The 22,107-nt window shown below is 35.4% G+C and overlaps 1 long non-coding RNA gene across 3 annotated transcripts in view; it reads left to right on the forward strand.

The window, feature by feature from the left end:
* The first annotated feature begins 9,431 nt into the window (after window positions 1-9,431).
* The window catches only part of LOC125174012 (uncharacterized), a 422,588-nt gene continuing 409,912 nt past the window's right edge, over window positions 9,432-22,107 (forward strand). For all 3 annotated transcript variants that reach the window (XR_007155219.1, XR_007155220.1, XR_007155224.1), the window contains exon 1: window positions 9,432-9,569. This is a non-coding gene — a long non-coding RNA (uncharacterized LOC125174012). The remainder of the gene's footprint in view (window positions 9,570-22,107) is intronic.

The raw sequence follows: 22,107 nt of genomic DNA on the forward strand, positions 1-22,107 counted from the left end.
TCTTTCTCTCTCTCTCTGAAAATAAACATTTTTTAAAGCTTTATATGTTGGAATTAAGTTATAATTATGACTCATTATAATAATATCAAGTATTAAATAGAAATTTTATGTGATATTTATCTGTTAGTTCTTAGAGTTTATTTGATTGTTTTAAGAATCAAAGCAGTTACCCTGTGCAGCAAATGTATTTTTCACTGTTTGATTTTTAGATTTTTAAAAATTACCTATCTTTCTATCAGCATGTTAAATCTTTATTTTTATTTATTTTCTAATAAAACAGAATTTTCTGGTGAACAAAAACTGATTTGATATAGATTGGATATAAGTGTGAATGTGGGTGTCTATGTATGTATGCACACACTCATTATTTATTTAGCCTTTTCATATATCTAATTTTCAAATAAATCTATTTACTTTTATTATGTGCATGAATCTTTAATAGTTGCATGTAGAATGACTATGATCGATTTTTCTAACATTAAAATTTACATATGAATTTGTTATGCTCTTTTTGAAAATCAAATCTGACTGCCACATTTAGAGACCCAGTTGCTAGCGTATAATAAAAATACATTAAAATAAAATTCACAACCTTTAGTGGTCACAATCACTGTACACAAAATTAGAATTTTTGGCAATTTTATTTGTGCAGGAACTAAGAAAATAGGCATTTAGAGACACTTGGTCAGAATGTGTCCATAGGGGCGTATTTTTGTTCAGTCTATAGATTCATGTTGCAGAATTTAATCATAAATATCTCTAAACTAATGCATATTTAATCTGTGAAGTACTTGGCATGTGGTTGTACTTTTAAAATTCTAGGACTCTCAAAGTTACAAGAATATCAAAATATCTGTGTGGGAGAGTTTCTTGGTTCTGTATCTAGGCATTGCCTCATTTAGGAGTTTTATCCTCACCAGTAAGAACAGCAGATAACAGTCTATTATGTGATATGATGAAAAGAAAATCTCCTGTCTGTCATGGCACTTATTGCATTTTCTCTATGTTGTGTCCTTTAACCTTTTACAATATTTTTTCCCCCTCAAACCTACCTTGAATTTGGAAAATGTACGTTTGTCAGGGATTATCCCATCTTGAAAACAAATGTATGCTTTCCCCAATAGTTCCTTGACCACTGTACTATTTTCTCCGCCATTGTTGAAAACCCAAAATACTTTTTATTCCTTTTTGATTAGTTTATTAATACCAATTTAACATTACGTGTTGAGATATATGTCATACATTTATTTTAAAAATCCATTGTATACATGCTGTGTGCCAGTTTCTAAGGCACTGGGTAGTGTATGTTAGCAAATATGTAATTCCCCTGTGGAGTTTGCAGTAAAGTTAAGAGGGCAGGTAAGAAAGCAAATAGGTGAAGTACTGGAGACAAAAAGCAAGAAGAAGCAGTAGGTTATGTTATTTAGACTGGCATCACTGTCTTTGAGGAGATGTTTCAATCAAAACCAGAGAGATCACAGTTATCAGCCTATGCAAAAAGCAAAAGAAATGCAGCTCCAGGCAGAAGGAATAGCAAGAGTAAGAAGGTCTTGAAACAGGAAAGAATGCATTTACTATCTGCTTTTTACACTCAAATAAAATCTCAGTATGAGCAAGAACCACAAAGATTCCATGCACCACTGACCTCAGCCTAGTGCCGTTACCTATGAGGCAGTCAATAAATATTTGCTGAACGAATTTTAAATAAATTATTAAATACTTTAGGGGTGCCTGGGTGGCTCAGTCGGTTAAGCATCTGACTCTTGGTTTCAGCTCAGGTCATGATCTCATGGTTTCGTGAGTTTGAGCCCCACATCAGACTCTACGCTGACAGCGAGGAGCCTGTTTGGGATTCTCTGTCTCCTTCTCACTCTCTGCCCCTCCCCCACTTGCACTGTCTCTGTCTCTCTCAAAAGAAATAAATAAACTTAAAAAATTTTAAATGAATTATGAACTACCTAATGCTCATCAGCATAAAAACATTGGGGAAGAATAAACATTTTTAGAATTAGGAAGAAATACTTATATAAGGGCCATTGTTCTTTCTTTTAAAATTTTGCACCTTGAATTGAGTAAACTATGTTCTTAACTTCATCATAATTGTCGTATTGGTCTGTAAGATAACCTCTTGCATACTTGTATATTTATGGATGTATACTTACTAATTACATTTTTTACACCATTCTTCTTATAAGCAATCATTTTAATGTGTTGTGTCTCAGTATTACTTATGTTACTGCAAATTGGGTGTTATTCTTTTGAAATTAATTTTAATTTTCATGGATAGTGTGCTAATATAGGACTCATTCTGCTCTTTACAAGCTTAGTGTACATTTTAAACAGATCATTGAAGTATTGTTGATGTATGGTACACTGCTATATATTTGAACTGTACAATTGAATAAGCATATCATTTACCTCCCAAAGTTTTTCCTTATGTGCCACTGTCATCCATTAGTGACTATTCTGTTCTGCCATTCCTAGGTATTGATCTGCTTTCTGTCACAGTGGAGTAGTTTGCATTTTCTAGAACTTTATTTAAATGGAATCACACAGTATGATGATTTGTATGATTGTATGAAGCCATTTGTTTCTGACTACTTTCATTCAACAAAATTATTTTGTACACATATCATTGTATGCATCTCTAGCCCATTCCTTCCATTGCTAATAACATTCAATAAGATGGATATACTGCAATTTGTTTATTCATTCCACTATTAGTGATCACTTGAGTTATTTCCAGTTTTTGTTAATACAACTAAGTTTGTGTGTGTACAGATGCTTTTATTTTTCTTCAGTAATTTCTGAAAACAAAATCCTGTTTCTCTTAACAACCTGTAATGTCTGTCTATACAAGGCCAGCCCATACCCAGAGCAGGTGCACGGCAAGGTAGAAGAGCACTGTCATTCTCTGCTTACCTCTATACAGTTTGCTTTGCTTCTTTTTGTAATTCAGTCCATCAAGATTTCCTTGGATCTAATGTTCTTTCCTAGTTGCATAAAAAAACCTATGATTTTTGTTTTGTTGTACTTTTGGTTACAACATGAAAGTAGGTGTCTTACACAATTGTAAAAGCATCTGGTCTTGGAGCTTTGAATGCAGTTTTAATTTCTTTAATACCTATTGGTCTATACAAATGTTTTGTTGTTTCTTGTCCAAATTTTCAAATTGATTAATTTATGCAGGAAGTATCATGTTGAATGCTTCTTATATGTGCAAATTTTATTTACCAGGATTTAGTTATATAACACCATTTCCCACAGTTCGAATTTCAGTTATGGCATATAATTGGTATATTAACTTCATGCATAAAGCATGAACTTTGCTGCTTGCTCCTCAATTTATATATCATTGCATAAGTAATATGCATACTACTATTTGTGATCAATCATCACTTTTTTCCCCCAAATCTATTAGTGATTGGTACATTTATTCATTTCTCAGACAGCAAAATATGTGGTTGTGTTACCTTCTTGCCTTCCAGTGATAAACCCAAGTGACATTTTACAAAACAGCCATTGAACAAAGGAGTTAATACGTATAAGTGCAGTAAAAACGTGGAAAATGATAGTGCTAAAAGTGAAATTTAAATTGAATATAAATGGAATCATTCTAAAAGAAATCACTGACCTTGGGGATATTGATAGTGTCACTCTTCCAGAGATTAGAGATGCAGGCACAGGAATTTAATGAAAATTAAATTAATCTACATAAATGAGGAAAGTGATTGTGACAAAAAACATGAAGATGTCTTAGAAGTAGCACCATAGAAAACTTCCTATTAGCAGAACTCTCAGAGATATTCCACAACATTGAAAATGCAAAGGATGAAATGTTAGAATCTGATCCAAACTTACAAATGAACATAACAGGGACACCTGGGTGGCTCAGTGGGTTAAGTTTCTGACTTTGACTCAGGTCATGGTCTCGCGGTTCGAGAGTTCCAGCCCCATGTTGGGATCCATGCTGACAGCTCAGAGCCTGGAGCCTGCTTCAGAATCTGTGTCTCTCTCTCTGTCTCCCTGCCCCTCCCCCTTTTGTGCTCTGTCTCTCTCTGTCTCTCAAAAATAAATAAACATTGAAAACAATTTTTAAAAAAATGAGCATAACAATTTGCCAAAGTAGGGAAAAAATGTTCTCCCACATTGTAAATTATTGAATGAGTATTAGAAGGTAATCAATGATCAAAGTTCCTGTCATAACTTTTTTTTTTCTGTCATAACTTTTTACAGAGAAATAAAATACTTTATAGCTCAATATATTTTAAATTACAGTGAACTAAAATATAATAATTTTTCTATTTAAAAATTTTTCTGCATATTAATAATTGACCATAGAGAATTTTAAATTTTTTAATGATACTTTGAAAGGTCATAGAACTATGGTTAATTTCCCCCTGATTCCTCAGCTTGCTTTGCATGGTTTCAGCTTGCAGTCATTTTTATGGTCCTGCACTGTTATGTAAAGTGAGCACTGTCCCTGTTTGTTCAACACAAAGTTATTTTTTTAAATCTCAGTTGTCTGTAGCTATTTTTTATTTTGTCTGTATTTCATTTCTTGCATCGTTTTATCCAATAATTATTTGCAGATCTCTACCTTTTTCTTTGTAAAGAATCAACTGCTAGTTTTGTTTATATTCTATATTTTTCTTGTTTTCAATTTCCATTAGTTCGATTTTTTTATCATTTCTTTTTTTCTTTTTCCCCCTATGAGTTTTAACTGTTATCTTTCTGACAATTTTTAGAATTATTCCTATAACTCATTTGTTTTCAGTTTTTATTTTTAATAAAACACCTATCAAAATGACTCTCATCTAGTAGAAGTTTAATGAGTACTTTGCATATTAATTAAATTATTAAATATTTCCATGCTCTTTGCCTATTCCTTCTTCTTTTTTAACTAAAGTGAGCGAAACCCCAAAGTTGGGGATCTTTATAAAGTCACAGTGAGTCTTAAGAAAAGTTAGGAAATATGTTTTATTAATGTCTGCGACACTGTGTAATATTAAGACAGTCATATCAATCTTTGGATCTTAGTTTTTGCAATTTAATCTAAATGACTTCGTAGTATAATCTCTCTACCTCTGAACTGACATGATTAGCTTTGGGTCAAAAACTGTGCTACATTATTTAACCACAAATAAATTTTTCATAGTTACATAGTAGTATTAATTCCTCTGAAACATATAAATGATTCCTTAGGTTTATTACTCTTTCATTCTTGATGCTAATACATATATCAGCAATCTTTAATATTCTGTTAATGCCTACATATGTTAGGAAAATGCTTTAAAAATTAGAAGGACTCTCCATTTACAGGTTTGCGGTCAGGAATTAGTGAAAAAAATAGAAACCATTTAAGGTATTTTCCATGAAAGGAATTCAATACAGGGGACTTAAAAGTATAAGGATAGACAGAGGAACCATGGTACTATTCACAAGTGAGGATCCTACTTCTGCTGCCGTATTCACAGCAGCAGCTCTGCCTCGAGATGTCCGAAGAGCCTGCAATGCTGAGTCTGGATACTTTTAAATGCTCACTTCTCATGGCCTTGTTACCAGCTGAAACAGCATCAAGGTGGCTCCCGCTCCACATCTGCCTTCTGAAAGTCAAAAACGTGAATTCATTTCATTTATTTCTAGAACCTTTGCTGCAACAGAGACTAAGAAATGTAGTTTTTATCTTCTCCATCGTCTCTAAATAGCAAAAACTGAAATGATGAGACTTAGTATATCTAGTACATAGTTATTTCTAACAAGGTTGTCAAACAGATGTCTTAGGTGGAGGTTTTATTTCATTATATATTGGCAATTTTTTTTTAAAAAATCCCAGTGGACATCTCTTAAAACAACATCAACAACAGCAAAAAATGAAATAGGTCTGAAGGAGACTAAAAGAGGAAAAAACTGCCTCAGTGAATAGATTAACATATCAAATTTAAATATATATATATATTCATATATATATATATATCCATATATATATGAATTATACAGATCACTGTGCTTTTCAGGTGATTGACAGCCAGTGATTTTAAGCTCAAGTGTAATACTTCATAGTGTTATGCACAAAACTCTAGTGGCTGGATGCAGCTCAGAATTTAGTACTTAGAGCTTGTATCAATAGAAATGTCACTGAAAGGATTTTTACTGGATCTTACTTTAACTCATCTAATATGATTAGAATTTGAAAGAGAAGATTTGTAATTTTCTCAACTAGATCAGTTATTTATAGTAGCATATTTTTTTTAACACACACACAAAGCTTTAAACATAATCTGAATAATCAGTGGGCATTATGTTTTGGGTTTTGGAACTGGGAGCATAGCCAATTGGGGTGGAATTTTAATAACTGCTTTGCTACTTTTACTGTTTACTTTAAGCAAATTTTTTCATAAAAAGAGCTGGATTGACAGTCTCAGAGATCAAAGTCCTCTTTTTATCAACTGAACAGATAGAGCACAGGGAGTAAAAATTTCCCATCTGCCCAAACCACTGCTCTGGAGATTTTACCTATAAAGAATGAGAGGATTTTTCAAGCTTTTTGCTTTGTCTTTCTCTTGAGAGGATTCTTCATTCAGCGGCACTTACACAGGCAAAATGTTTTTTGAATTAACAATGCTACATAGATTTCATTTGCTTTAGGCATTCTTTCCACTACTACTTAACATATTATATTTGGAAATTATTTTAGAATCTACTGTATATTTTAAACTTAATATGTTTACAAGCTTGTATTGCCATTTTACTAATTAATAAATTGAGTCAAGAAAATTAAGTTACTTCTCTAAAATCACAAGACAGATTAATAGCAGTGCTTGAGTAAATATAGATTCTGATCGTATAATGCAACAATAAGCAAGAGAATTGACCATGGATTTGTAGGACCCTTTGCTTATAAACCACATTTAATTTGATCACCTAAACCACTATAATAAAAGCCCCACTGAAGGTGAATCAGAAAAGAAACTTTCAAAAGCTCTAAGGAAACATGTTATATATTTTACATATATTATATTGTATTATTTAACAAACATGTGAAATGTATGATGTTGTAATTTTTTAGGAAGCACATCTCTGAAATTAGAATCTATCTTACCAACTGTTCCTTTGTCACATTTATTTGTTAGCATCTATTCTTTTTTGATGATAAGTAAAGCATCCCTTGCAACAAATGGTGTTTTAGATTAGATGAAATATAACAACTACTATCTTTATAGATGAGGGAAATGAAGATTAGAGAAAGGGAAGTTAAGGTTTTTTTCAGCAATTTTTGCAAATTACTAAATCATGTAACCTGAATCTAAATCCAGGCTAATGTAATTCTCAGACCCACCCCTTTAGAACTATGATGTTTCAACACAGGGTACTGTAAGTAATAATAAATGCAAAGTAGAACGGGAGAAGCTCCAAAGATGTGTAACTATCTCACTAACATGCTGTAGATGAAGTTGCCTGAGTCCAGGCAAACAGACCAAAATCTTAAATCTGAAATACCGGCAAAGTCTACACAATCATTAAAGGCATATGTGTTTTTGAAGAGATTTTCTCCATTGATCAATGTATACTTGAGTCAGGGGTTTACCATTTAAAACTTTGCACTGATAATTTCAGGGTAAAAGGTTAGACTATGATTTTTCAGCATTTATGATATACATAGTAATTATTATTCTGAAAAACAATTTAGGGATGATGGGTAAATGCTCTGCTAAGTCTTCTGTACTTGGCAGTGTTTCTGTATAATTTCAAAGACACCATACTGAACAAGTCCTAGTCATAAAATAAGGGAGGATGGACGATAGTGAGCACAAGAGATGTAAGGCATCCTAAACTCTATACAACGAAAATACAATGAAAATCAAATTTCAAATACGGTTATTTCTACTCTAAGGAATAATACTAAAAGAGGTAATGCATTGAATACAATGATACAAAGACATGAGAAGTCTGAGACTGCACATATTTTATTGTTTGTGAAACTCAGATTCATTCTATCCCTGTCAGAAGAAGGTCATCATCTCCATGAAGGCAAGGGTAGTGTTATTTTAATTCCCACTGTGACTCTAATTCTCGCTGTAACTCAACCCCCAGCAGAATGCCTGTCACAGTTGTTGTTACTCAGTTTAGTTATCTAATGGACTAATTTATCTGGAAAGATAATTTTGAAACTCCAATATTATGCATATAAAGTATGCAGGTTATAAAGTAACAGGTAACAAACATTTGCAGCATCCTTTGTAACAAACAACCCTCTTGATGGCAGACAGTTTTAGGTGTCAGTCCCAGTGGCAATGAAAATACCTGTGGTTTATACCCATCGTTTAAATGTGAAGTTCTGTTGAGACAAAGGCATATCTAAGCAAGTTCTTGTTCAACTAATGTTCATTGAGCTCCTAATAGGTGACAGGCACATTGCCAGGTTTTGTTGATACAGAACATATACTCTTACAGAGCACACACATGTGCAGACCAAATATAAAATTTACAATCTAATGGAGGATTAAACCCTCTGTGTCTTTCTCTCCTGTTTGTGGATTGAATGTCAGGGGACCAAGATGGGGCTGTGCACCTGGTTTTTCTGTTTTTTTTTTTTCCGCCTGTGAGGGGGGGTACCTACACTTAGAGTGGTGCAGGACGGATTGGGCATGGAGTGCAGAGTTAAGGTGTTGGGAGGGAGCTAGGGGGCAGAAGGACATTCAAAGGGAGGGAGGCATAGGACATTGCCCAGTGGTCCTTTCTAGCAGGTGATCAGGAATGCTAAGTGGCGCTGAGGCTGGCGCAGACGTGCTCACTCCCTTCCCCTCAAGTTCCCAAGAGCTTGCTCACAGTCAACCACGGTGTGGGTTGGCAATGTCCCAGAGAGGCTGACGCATTGCCACTCCTTGTCTTCCCTAACTCCTGTTGTAGGCCAAGGAGCCCGTACAGACGGGTTGAAGGGGGTGGGGTGGGGGTGGGGGCTATTCTTCCTTCCGTTGGGGCTTAGCCTGTGAACAGAACCTGGCTCAGACATGGCCTGCAGCAGTGCCATAAATAGTCACGTCGTGAGTTCCCAGTGCTTGGCGACTGAGGAACGTGGCTGGACCCAGGGCAGCATTGTGCGCGGGAAGCGGGCAAAGAGCCTCAGGCTCTGGCGGGAATGTGAGGCTGCTGAGGCCTCCCGTGGGAAGTCCTCCCTGGTCAGGCGGGAGGAAAATAGGAAGGGAGGGGACAGACAGGACCAATGGGGGTAGGCGGGCGGGGCGCCCTCTACTGGAAGCCCCTCCCTTCATCAGCTCCTCTGTTCCCCCTTCCGGCCCCCACCCTCAGCTGCCGTAAAGCTTAAAGCGAGGGGACTGGCTGGGACTTCCCCGGCGTCCCTTGCGCAGCGGCGGCAGCCACGTGACTACCCGCGAGACCTCCTGGAGCTCCTCGCCGCTCGCCAACTCGCGTACGGCTCCCCGGGAAGACGCCAGGGGTGGGGCTCTGTCACGCGCCTGGAGCCTCACGTTCGGCTATCAGCTGCCATAGGTCAGGTGGCACAATGAACGTGCTGGAATACGAGGAAATTAACCCTACAAGTTAACCAGGTAATGCTTTTTTGAGATAAAATTTTGCCTAGTGATTTTAAAGATAGGCTTCTGTACCTGAAGCATGCCAAGAGATATTTTCACTGGGTGTAGGATTCTGGGCTGACAATTCTCTGAGCACTTGAAAATTCTTGCGCCACTTCCTTTTGACTTCGATTTTTTCTTATGAATAATAGCCACAGTATTTCTAATGGTTTTCCCCCTATAAGCAAGGTGATGACTTTCACCAGATTTTTTTTTCCTTTTCTAGTTTTCTGCCTTGTTAGGCTGTACTCTTCCTTGTTTGTTTTTTTGTTTGTTTGTTTTTGTTTTTGTTTCAACCTAGAGAGAGCAGGCCTGTGTTGCTTGTGTGTAGGTCTGTACTCGTTGTCATTTCTGGGTTGTGGCTTCTTCGGCTCCTAGCTTTGCGTATGTGACACAGAAAGAAATCCCCCCAAACTCACAATCACATAGCTACTCTGTCTCAGGCTGCCTTGATGGTCTGCTTTATTCTTTCCACTTTCAAGAGTTGTTTTGTTTTGTTTTAGTATAATCACTATTGTTCACAGTTGTATTTAGCAAGAGGGAGTAGTAAAAAGTATATCTACTTTACCATCTTAGAAGTGGTAGGGGTTGTTGTCATTACTGATACTATTATTGTTTTGGTTTTTATCTCTCAGTGAATGCTTTTTGAATTATTCCCTATTTGATGAACTACTAGTGATGCACTAAGTTGAAACTTTTTTCCTATTTCTTGACTGTGTTTTTAACTTAGCACTTTCTTATTTACGGTTGTGTAAACTTTGATGGAATTAATGCATTTCAAAATTAAGTATCAAATGAAGAAAAAATATCAAAGTCAAAAAGGTGGCTTTATGCCCATTTTCCTAGATTATTTTTTAGCAATTTGATAGGTCAGAATGTATTTCTACCGTATACCTTCAAAACTTATGTGTATGCTAGACAACATTTCTTTCTTTTTTCAGAGATACTTTTAAAACTTTATTTAAAATACTTTATATAACAATTTGGGGTATTAGTTTTCATGGGAATCTCTTACATTTTATTTTCTATTTGTTAATTTAGATACAATATTTATCTGCTGTGTTATATTTATAAGTAATAGAAAGCATGCTATAACAGAAGAAGCACTACCATGAAAGTTAGGAAAATAAGGTCCTGATCCAATTTTACCAGCAGTTCAATACCTGAGTATTTGTCACGAACACAGCTCTACACATTATTGGTTCTTAAGCCTCTTCACTTTTAAAACGATATGTATAAACTGGGTGATCAAGATTATGTTCAGATCCAAGATTCTACAGTTTTGTGAATGAATCATTCTAATTTTTTGTGCCATATTTATTTGACCTTGTAAGTATTCTCACTTTTGACAAGAAAACCTTCAGAAGCCATGGCAGAATTGACATCAAGGAAATTTGATCTAAAATGACAGCAAAATTAACAAAGTGTCATTATTTTATTTTTGATTATTATAAAAATTTTAAGTGTTTATTTATTTTGAGAGGGAGCACACAAATGCATGCAACGGGGGAGGGACAGAGAGAGAGGGATGGAGAGAATCCCAAGCAGGCTCCACACTGTCAGCACACAGCTCAATGCTGGGACTCTATCTCATGAGCTGTGAGATCATGACCTGAGCTGAGATCAAGAGTGAGTCGCTTAACTGACTGAACCACCCAGGTGCCCCTAAAGTAAAATTCTTTTAAAAGCCTGAAAAATTCTGCATTGACTGTATTTCTGAATCATGAAGAAAAATCAGCGATCTATTAACTCCAACTGTTTTTGTAAACTATTTCTGTCTGCCTTTGTCAGGTTTGCAGGCAATTTTCATTGAGAATTTTCCTTTGACTTATATATTTTATATTCTTACTTTAAGAACTTTTATTATTCTGGAAAAGCATCTAAGCAGTTTTCTTTGAAGTGTCATGTTTATGTGATTTTTGATATACAGTGAAGAATTTTTTTCCAGCACATCTTATGTTTCCATCTTTGCCAAGTGCAGTGAATGAATGTATTTGAAATCCTATGTATTAGAGTACCCCACTTAGGCCTTAGCTATACACAAATATTTTAATTCTGATTTTCCTTTTCTTCTCAAATATAGAAATACATTTCTAACAGTAGACACTTTCTTATCCAATTACATTTACTTTGTTGTGTACAGTATATCTGTTTATCTTTGAAGAGAATGTATCTTACTGTTTATCACAAATTTTTTAAAAAAATGAAATCAGATTTAGGAAAAGCAATATGTTTGTGTGATTTCATATAATTAAATCATTAGGCCAATACTTATTGTTCCTTCCTATCTTCTTATAGTGTGCCAAAAAATGCAAAGTAATTTTTAAACTACAGAACAAAATTGATTGACTTTATTTACATATATCCTTTATCTGCAAGTTTTGCATTACTAAACCATTTTGAAATCTGATAAAGAGACTTACAGTGAAAAATTATTTCAATAATTTAACAAATATTTATTTATTATATACCATGTTCCAAACCTAGACTAGATGCCAGGGACACCGTTGATGTAGACAACATAAGTTGTCAAGAATATACAGAGAAGGGGCGCCTGGGTGGCTCAGTCGGTTGAGCGTCCGACTTCGGCTCCGGTCATGATCTCACACTCCGTGAGTTCGAGCCCCGCGTCGGGCTCTGTGCTGATAGCTCAGAGCCTGGAGCCTGCTTCACATTCTGTGTCTCCCTCTCTCTCTGCCCCTTCCCTGCTCATGCTCTGTCTCTGTCTCAAAAATAAATAAACATTAAAAAAAATTAAAAAAAAAAAGAATATACAGAGAAGATGGCGTGCCTGGGTGACTCAGTCTGTTAAGTGTCTGACTTGATTTCGGCACAGGTCATGATCTTGTGGTTTGTGAGTTCCAGTCCCATGTGGGGTTCTGTGTTGATGACTCAGAACCTGGATCCTGCTTTGGATTCTGTGTGTGTGTCTCTCTCTCGGCCCTTCCCCTGCTCTCTCTCTCTCTCTCTCTCTCTCTCTCTCTCTCATAAATACATAAACTTTAAAAGAAAAGAGGAAGAAACAGAGAAGAAGACCTAAATTAGTTGGATGTTTCTGAGGGAGGTAGTGAACAGGGAGCCTTCCAGGGAGAGCCAAAATATGTTAAGACTTGAAGAGTAAATTGGAATTATTCAAATATGGAAAATAGAGTTGAAGGTGGTGAATCCATGCCTGTCACTTTCCTCTTTTGTAGCAAGATGTCATCCTCAAGATCCTGGGTATCGGAAATTTACAGGAGTGACTCTTTTTTCACTACTTATAACCAAGCCACTGTTCCATCGCTCTTTCCTAATAATTACTCTTTCTGCAAAATACTTAACATGGGACATGCCAATCTCTCGCCTACCTCCCTGTCATTATCCACTTATCTGTAAGACACTTCTTCATATGCTCTGGTACATCTAAGTACTATACAGCTGACAATTACATTCTCTATCTCTGTGCTATCATCTTTTTGGAACTTAAGGATTAGTAAATGTTCTTGTGCTGCCCTTACTAAACTTTATTCTCAGAGTTATTACTCTCCTACTGTACTCAACTGTGGCCAAAACCTTTCTCTCTTCAAAGTATAAATCTTAATTTTTTAACTGTTTTATTTATTTTTGAGAGAGAAGACAGAGGGTGAGTGAGGAGGGGTAGAGAGAGAGAGAGAGAGAGACAGAATCTGAAGCAGGCTCCAGGCCCCAAACTGTCAGCACAGAGCCCGGCATGGGGCTTGAACTCACAAACTGAAATCATGACCTGAGCCTAAGTTGGATGCTTAACCAACTGAGCCACCCAGGTGCTTAAAATATTAATTTTTAAAATTGACTAAATTGTCATTTGACTTCAACAACAATCACAATTATATAACTCTTTTGTAATTAGGATTTCTCTTCACTTGACTTGCTTCCATTCCTATGTTATAAATAATGAACAGTGTTACTATAGGCATCCTTAATGAAGGAATTGTCCCTGTGATAGGTCTATCAGTTCCAGGGATTTATATCTTTGGTGCTAAAGATAATGCACATTTCTATTGAAAATAGCAGAGAGAATGTGAAGATAAGTACAACAGGCAGATCCTTAGAAAGTATGTTTCAGGTGTATATTGAAAAAGTGAAATGTTACCATCAAGTCTAAAGGAAAGGTGCCAGGTAAAAATAAGTGCTACAGCAAGGTGTTAATGTATGAACATACAGTGAACACAGTGGAGGCTATTATCTTAAGAGACATAAGAAGAATTTCAAGTGTTCATGTGAAACCAAACTGAAGTGTCCTTGATTCATTTTTAGTTGATTTCAGTCCAAGATATATAAGAGTATTGGGAAGTCTAAAATTTTAGGTTTGGGTCAAACAGTAGGTTTTCTGAGCATTTGATTTTACCGACTCACCCTCTCAATCTCGTGGATTGATAACCAGGTTTGCTTGGTATTTCTAGAAAAATTGATGAGTGACAATTGAATCCACTCCAAACTCATGTTCTCCAGCCCATACAGTAGTTTTCTTTAAAAATAAATGATCCTAATTTTTCCACTCATTTTACTTCGAGCTTATAATTTCTCAGTCAAAAAAAATCACTTTCTTCTCATGTATCCAGTATATCTTACATTTTTACCCAGCATTTCTTCATCTCCTCTAACCTTTAAAGATGACATAGAAATTCTTACTTCCATTACATTTACCTCTTCTGCCAAGCAGATATATAGATATGATATATAGATATTCCTCAATCTCCACTTAGCTTTTCTGTTTTCTTTATAATATTCTGTAGCAAATTTATATAAACTGATGGATAGCTGTTCACTTCTAAATATATGTGTAGACTCCTATATTTTAAAATTTGATCCTATTTTGACTTCAGATTCTGTCTTCCAATATGTTCCTGGCCATCTCCATGTGGATATCACACTTTACCTAAGGCTAAACAATGTATACTACTATTTTTTTTAAGTTTTCCTTCCCCAAATTTGTTTTGTCTACTATATGTCCTATGTCAAATTAATAAAATCAGTACCTTCCCAAAAAACAGTTCAGACAATTTAAGATTATCCTCATCGCATCTCTTTTGATTAATCCAATGACTTTCAAACTTGAGTGAGCATCAGAATTATGTGAATGGTGGGCTTTACCTTTAAAATAGAGTGCTGAGCTCCACTTTTAGAGTTTTGATTCAGTAGGTTTGTACCAATGCCCAAGAGTAGGCATTTCCAAAACGTTCCCAAGTGATGCTGATGCCACTGGTCCAGGAACCACAGTTTGAGAATCAGTGCTTTAACCTCTTTTAAGAAGTAGTCATCATGATGTTGTTAAGTTTGCTAATGACATTTTTGTAACTCTCCATTGCCTACAAAATAAAGCTGAAATTACACACACACACACACACACACACACACACAGTGAAGGGAGTGGATATTAAATCCTTTGGCAATCAGATTTAATTATATTCTGTTATATTTTGTTGCTCTCAAATATCATATGATCCACCATCCAAAAAACATTTTGATCCTTGAACAAGTGATTGTTTTATACATTTGTTTTGGAGAAATTCTCTAGATCTAACTTAAAACAAACAGAAAACAAAACCATATATGTTAGTGCTTCAACTGTCTTGAATTTTAACTCTCAATTTCCATTTGTATTTTTGGACTTTTCTACCTGGTTGTCGTGTCTGCAGCTCATGCTTAGCAACTTTGCCAAAAGTATCATCTATAATTTGTTCATCCCCCCTTTTTTTCCCCCTCTTATAGTACCTCCTATCTATTGTTATTAACAAATATTTATTATTAATCTTAGGACATCAATTAATGCCTATTGAATTGAAAAAAGAATAGGTACCTCTTCCATGCAGTTTTACCACTTTAGCTTTCAGTGTAAGTACTGTATATTACAAGGTGTTTCCGTAGATGAATAAAATTGTTACCCTCATTTGGCTAGGGAACTCTGTTTTTTACCCACTGATAATCATTTAAAATCCTCCCAGAGGAGTAAATGACCCTGCAGTCTTTTATAAATCTCTTTTGTAATAAACAACTAGTTAATGTTAATTTTTAATATTCATACTTAAGTAGGAAGGTACTTTCCTACACAAACAGGGGCAAAATGAACTGATACATACATTGTGCTCATTCCACAAGCATAAACTTCTCTAAAGCATGGGACCTTAGGAAACATTCTATTATCAAAGCACATGGTTACACACCAAGAAATCTAAACCATGAATACAAATCGTTCTGATGAAGGAAATCATTGATCTTACACTAATTAGCAATATGTTCTCCAGGAAGGAAATCACTCTTGAGAGGTTTAACAAATGGTAATATGGATGAGCTATTCACAGGCTGGTTCCACAGAATGGTCCACTTCCAGATGCAAACACCCTTGCTTTTTTCCCCCTCCAGCAGATTCTTCTCAAGTTCCTGATATTAAAAGTAGTTTCATCTTCAGTTTTATCCTCTAGAATGGACATGATCTTGCTTTTATTTCCCCTCTCAATTGTCTTTTATTAAACAAATAAAAATAAACATTTTGTGTGCTACTTTTCTACAGGAATCGTTCTTTTGAGTACCTTTCGTACCTCTCCAGTTTTGTTTCTGACTTCTGTTAGTTTCTCTCTAGCTTCCTTTACGTAAGCTGCCTCATATATAGGATCTTATAAATGTCAAGGACATAAACTACTTGAATGTCTTTGAACTCCCTCAGAACCTCCTTTACTATAGTTGCTCCCTGATTGTTAAGCTAACTTTTGATTGATCTGTTTTTCTCTCTTTTAAACTGCCTCCTCCTCTGCTAGTCACTACCCCTGTTTACCCACTCAGCTACTTACTCTCTTTTGCTTTAAACTCCTTTTTATTAGGACTCATGCAGACTCTGCCATGCCCTCATGCTGTCTTTCTGTAGCCGGCCTCTCAGAGCTTTAGATTATTGATCATTCTGCAGATGTGAAGTTAAGCTGAAATTCCTCTGCTTTACTTCTGGTGTTACTCATGTTAGGTTTGAATTCAGTATTTCTGAACATGTTATACTTTTTAGAAAGTAGTAACTCCCTTAGTTGATGGGTTATTTATTAGTAACTAATAAAGACCACACAATTTAAGAACTACAATGGCTCTGAGTGTATCGATGTATCATTTAAAGAGGAGGAAAACTGAGGCTCAGAAATTGTTAAGTGATTTGAAGTGGGCTTAAGTAGTATGTTAGTAAAAAGCTAGGGAGAAAAATCAGGTTTTCTAACTCTTAGAGAGTTTCTAGTTTACTGTAAATAACTTATCCATCTCTATCTATCTGTATCCCTATCTATCTATCTATCTATCTATCTATCTATCTATCTATCTATCTATCCATCCATCTAAAAACCATGAGATCATGACCTGAACTGAAATCAAGAGTTGGAAACTTAACTGACTGAGCTGCCCAGGCACCCCAATAGCCAGTATTATTTGATGGCATAAATACTTCAAGCTTTTATATCTGTACTATTAAACAATCATTGTTTAAATAGAAGAAATAGAAAAATACTATATTTACTCAGATTTTGGTATTATTTCTCCAATAGTCCTGTGAGATGTTAGGAATTGTATTTTCACTCTCAAGTAGTATCTCAAAAACAGACACTAATAATAGTAGGTTGCCAATATTTGTACAAGGTGCTCTAAATGATTTTTCTTTTAATTTTATCTTTTGGTACCTTTAATCTCTTTGTAAGCCAGAGAAGTCAACTGATAATTTCCCTGAAATAGCACAAATGTTTTGTTTCACATTTATTTTCACAATTCCCCTTCATTGCTTAGAAAAATCTTGATCTAAGCTTCTTGAAATGGAAAATTAGTTCTAGAAATTGTCTAATAGTGAAAGAATAAGTATTTTAAAAACAGATATTGCTGTATAGGGTCCAGTTGGTTTTCAGATCTTGAAGTCCCCATCTTGTAACAGTTGGATTCATTTAGCTTTTACCTTGAAGATCTAAGTCAGGCCCATTTATAAGGCCAATACTGGTTTAAGAGATGAAAAAACAAAATTGGGACTCACAAATAAGTATATTTTCTACTGTAACTTTTGATTAAAGGACCATTTTTGCTATTGAGAATTTTCTTTGATTTTAAAACCAATTCCCCTTTGGTTCTCCAGGACTAATAAATGTTTCCCTGTAACTGTGTTCTTTTTTTTGATTATTTGCCTTTCCACATCTCTGGGACTGAATCTCTGAATCATTCTAGCTAATTTGTTAAGGATTCAATTCACATCCTCTTGCTTCAGCTACCCCTAAGATTACAATTTTCTAGTTTGTATTTCAAATATTCCTGGGGCACCTGGGTTGCCCAATTGCTTGAGCGTCTGACTCTTGATTTCAGGTTATGATCCCAGGGTTGTGGGATCAAGCCTTGCTGCGGGCTGAGCATAGAGCCTGCTTGAGATTCTCTCTCTCCCTCTTTCCCTCTCTTCCTCTCTCCCTCTCTCTCTCCCCCTCCCTCTCTCTCTCCCCCTCCCTCTCTCTCTCCCCCTCCCTCTCTCTCTCCCCCTCCCTCTCTCTCTCCCCCTCCCTCTCTCTCTCCCCCTCCCTCTCTCTCTCCCCCTCTCTTCTTCCCTCTCCTTCCCTCCCTCCCTCTGCCCCTCTACCCCACTCACACTCTCTCTCTAAAATAAATTTTAAAATAATGTTAAAATATTTCTGTGTGAGGAATTCCAAAATCTATACCTATTGGTGAAAGTCTAAGATGGTAGTGGCACGGCTGTTGACATTTACCATGCCCAGAAACAGTGCTTTATGTTGGAATGGACTTCCTACCAGCTTGATTGGAGTAACTCCTTCCGAGTTTGAAATACTAGCCCTCTTAATTTCCCCATCTCTTTAAACTTAAATGGGATCTAGCAAGAACATATTTGTTATAAAATGTACCATGTAATTTTGAATTATGTTTTTAAATTAGTGCTATTTTTAGAGTTCTGCTTTTTTATGGCCACCCTGCCATTAGATGGATTAAAAATATAATTCAAAAAATTTAGTGCTTTTTTTTTTTTTGAAAGGTTATTTATTTATTTTTAGAGTGAAAGTGGGAGAGGAGCAGAGAGAGAGGGAGAATTCCAACTAGGCTCCATGTGGTTAGCGCAGGCCAGTCCCCTACACGGGGCTTGAACTCATGAAACTTTGAGATCATGACCTAAGCCCATGATGCTTAACAGACTGAGCCACCCAGGCACCCCAAAAAAGTTAGTGTTTTTATTTATTTATTTTATTACTTTATTTTTTTATTTTTTTAAAATTTTTTTTTTTAATGTTTATTTTTGAGACAGAGAGAGACAGAGCATGAACGGGGGAGGGTCAGAGAGAGGGAGACACAGAATCTGAAACAGGCTCCAGGCTCTGAGCTGTCAGCACAGAGCCTGACGCGGGGCTCGAACTCACGGACCGCGAGATCATGACCCGAGCCGAAATCGGCCGCTTAACCGACTGAGCCACCCAGGCGCCCCAAAGTTAGTGTTTTTAAATGCAAGATATCAAATCTAAAAGTAACTTATGTTTATATAACTACATTTGCATTTATCCATAACATTGTTAGAATATAGTGTTATTTTTATAGGTGTACGTTTTCCCTTTCATCAGGTATTAAAGAATTATAGAATCATTACTAATAAATTTGAAACTCACAATTGTAATTTCAATTAAAAATTGTGGTTTGGCATCACGTATTTAATTTAAATAATTGGAAAGGAACAGATTATATTTTATTTTGTTTTTAAAATAGATTGATTTGTACAAAGATGAGAAATAAGAAGTGCCCTCATTTATATTTAACCAGTGAATGTTTGTCAAATTGTAGCCACTCTTCCAGCATAGTCAGCATCATGTAAGAACTTGTTAGAATGCAAGGACCCCAGACCTACTGAATTAGAATTTGGTCCTGGGCCCCAGCAATGTGGCTTAACAAGTCTTCCAGGTGATTATGATGCAGTGCAATTTGAGAACTACATAATAAATCAGTTTTAACAAGAAAAGTTAGCTATTCTCAAATAGTAAGAACCAATGGATAGCTCATTTTGAACGCAAAATTCAGTTTACAGAAAACAAAATAAAAACAGAGTGAAAAAAAGTGAGTTTATCATTATTTTTCATGAAAAATCCTTCAGAAATTCCAAAAATGTGTTTATTTTTTGTGAAGTTTTTAGAATGAACTAATAATTGTAATGAAATTCATGATGGTAATTTGAGTTTTGGATTTCATATGATATTCAGTGCTTACTGACTACCATGACTTCAATCATTGGGTCAGGTTACACATAATTACCAATGGCCAGTTTTACTATTCATATGTAAATGTACAAAATTTAAAAGTCATGGAAATGAGTGTTTAGCAATTGGCTTCTCAATGAAGAATTTGAAATGTGATTTATTTTCTTGGCTTTGTTAGCAGTGAATATATTAGCCCTGCTCTAATAAAACTCACGTTTCCCTTCTGTGCTTACTGAATGAGCTTTTCAAAAAGCAGAGATCTAGAGTTTTGCTTAGTAAACAAGAATCAACAGACTTATAGCAGGTGTTATTGCCAGCCTGATATTCGAGTATCATAGGGGAACAATTTAGAAACACATTAGTGAAAGCAAATGTGTGGAAACTATAATTCGAATTTATTATCTTTTGTGGCTAGTTTTCAAGAAATTCATATCTTTTGAGGATAATTTCATAATTTGCCTTCAAACTTGTACATAAACCTATTTCTCTTAGGTCTGATATTAGTAGGTTCAGTGAAATCCCAATAAAGGACAGATGTTTTTAATTCAATACCTATCACAATAAATTGTTAAGAGCAGTTATTAGAACTGATCATGAAACTGATCAAAACCTTCATGAGCAATGGAAAAAAATTGCAATGACAGACTCACTAGTATAGGAATCTCATTTTTACTCAGCAGATACTTATTGGCCATGTTCTAAATGCTAGAACTGTGTTTTCAGTATGCAGTTCCCATAAGGGCAGCATCAGCATCACCTGGAAACTTATTCAAACTGATAAACCCACAGGTACACAACTCTAGACCTGTTGAATGGAAAGCTCTGAGGATGGGCCCAGCATTATGTGCTTGTTAAAATTGCCTCCAGATGGTTCTAAAACACATTAAGTTTCAGAACTACTGCCCCAGAGCTAAATATTATATTAATAACTGAATATACTTAAATAGAAAGATATGAAAGAAGGGAGGAAGGGAGGGAGGTAGAGTGGGATCAGTGAAAGATAAATGGATAGTTTAACTACTATTCCTACTTGTAATTTATTCATGGTCTAGGAGTGGAAACAGCTAGACTGGCAACACATGTAAGTTTATGGGCTTCAAGAAGGACATGTACCCGGTATTCTGAGAACACTGTGGGACTGGTTCATATGTTAGAGCCCACAGAGAAAACTATACTTGAATGAAAGCTTGTGAAGGGGGGTTGCTAAATAGGTTTTAGGTACCGCCCTGTCTCTGACTTTTTTCACAGTGTGTCTCTCCTCTGCCTCAGGTTTAGATTCTTTTTTCCATATTGGATTTGGAAAATAAACTATAATTACTATTTAGTACTGAAAAGAGTGTTGTGAGCATTAGAATAGTAATAAATATAATCATTGGCAGTTGGTTGTGGTATTTTTATGTTTCAAAACATAGGCTCTTACATCTTTTAAAGAGAATAATTATAGTTTTGCTTTGCCAAATAAGAACAGCATGGCAAGATTGACTGGTTTCCTCTAGGTTTTAGGGCTAACAAGAGGTGGGACTTAATATCCACTCTTTCACCACGATCCCTAGGGTCTTCCCTTCATCAATATACTTTCTTTTCTCTGCAAAACTAAAACTAAGCTCAAATTCACTCAAATTTTGACCACCAATGGGGAGTTTTGTCTCTGTGTTAAAAGAGTGCAACACAAATAAAATATTACACACAAAAATTTTTTAAGCATAAAGATAAAAATAAAATAACATCATTAAATATATATGTAGAGACAAAATAATTTGTACAGCCCAGTATTTCTCTTTATCAAACAGATCAGTATAAAATATGTGGAATTTTCAGTCTAATTCTTAGTTGTTGTTTATTTTAAAGAGTTTATTTTTAAGTGGTCTCTACACACAATGTGGAGCTCGAACTCAAAACCCTGAGATGAAGAGTCGAATGCTGACTCAGTCAGCATTCAGATACTGACTGAGTCATCCAGGTACCCCTGTAGTTCTAAATAGCTAAGTGATAGGAAGATTATTTATGTCTTTTATAATGCTGAACAATAGGCGCTCCCAGTTAAATCCTGAGTTTTGACATTATTAAGCCTTTAACCTCTTTGTCTTTGAAATGAAACCTAGCAAGTTAAAAGAAAACCAACATCTGCAAAAGCCTAACAAATGTATTTCCCCATTAGTCCAAAATCAGGCGTTCAAATAATTTTCACATAAAGTACAAAGAAAGCTTATTTTTATATTTTTACTTTAGTATGGAATGGTTATGAAATTAATGATGACAAATATTTCCATATACTCTTTAATACACTTTGCAATAATACTGATCAA

Source organism: Prionailurus viverrinus, chromosome A1, assembly GCF_022837055.1.
Source record: "Prionailurus viverrinus isolate Anna chromosome A1, UM_Priviv_1.0, whole genome shotgun sequence".
NCBI lineage: Eukaryota > Metazoa > Chordata > Mammalia > Carnivora > Felidae > Prionailurus > Prionailurus viverrinus.